The following is a 1008-nucleotide window of genomic DNA, read 5'->3' as shown; positions in this document are numbered from 1 at the left end:
CATCTTCCTCTATAATCTAAAATACATTTTATCAATCAATGTTCATAGGTTTTGCCTCTTAGTAGTACCATACAATGTCTTTATAATAAGAAAAGTTGCACAAGATACAAGAAAAAAAATAGCAATATTAGATAGTATATTACCATTTCTGCTATTGTTCATTATTTTTAAAACAGGTGCTCTGGTACTTTGTGAGTTTCAACTTTCCTGACCCTTCCTCATTTGTCTGTTGTGTTTAGATCTAGGTAACTGTCCACAAGCATTTGAGGTTATGATTTCACATGTGTCAACAATATGGGAACTATCCTGACTGGGCTAGTGTACTCAGTTTCCAGAAAACAATAACTAGTGAGAAATCTTCATATTTTCATACCTATAATGAATATTTTTTTTTAAATTGAGATAAGCTACATGTAATGACTATGAATTGCCTGAAACAGCCCATTTTAGATTTTTCTTTTTCCTGGGATATTTCTTTTTCTTTTTTTCCTTAAATAACTAGTTGTGATATTAAGTTCTTTTGAGTTATGCTCATGTAGTCATTAGTCTTGGTAGTGCTCCCAAGAGGCAGCAATTGCAATTTGTTTTTTTTCTTTTTTGATAGCCGTTTCTAGTTTGTGATGTTAATTAACACTTAAAATTGTAACATTTAATAGGTAGAAACTAGACAAGTGGAAGACTGTAAATTGTTACTGTTAATAAAGAACTGTCTAAATTACAAATGGTAATTAAGATCAGTTAGTTAGGAGTAGTAAATACAAAAAAGAGATACAATTAAAGATATAATCTATATTAGCACATCCATAATGTTGGTGTAGTGTCTAAGGCATTGGACAGCTAGCCAGAAGTCATCTCCAACTTGTAATGACCCTATGTACAACAGACCAAAACACTACCCATTCCTGTGCCAGCTTTATGGTCGTTGCTATACCTCAGCCCATCATTGAAGCCACTGTGTCAATCCACCCTGTTGAAGGCCTTCCCCTTTTTTGTTGACTCTCTACTTTA

The sequence above is a fragment of the Orycteropus afer genome, unplaced genomic scaffold (genome assembly GCF_000298275.1).
Source record: "Orycteropus afer afer isolate SDZICR_OR568_19922 unplaced genomic scaffold, OryAfe1.0 scaffold00029, whole genome shotgun sequence".
Classification (NCBI taxonomy): Eukaryota; Metazoa; Chordata; class Mammalia; order Tubulidentata; family Orycteropodidae; genus Orycteropus; species Orycteropus afer.
Note: the sequence above shows the minus strand (reverse complement) of the source record.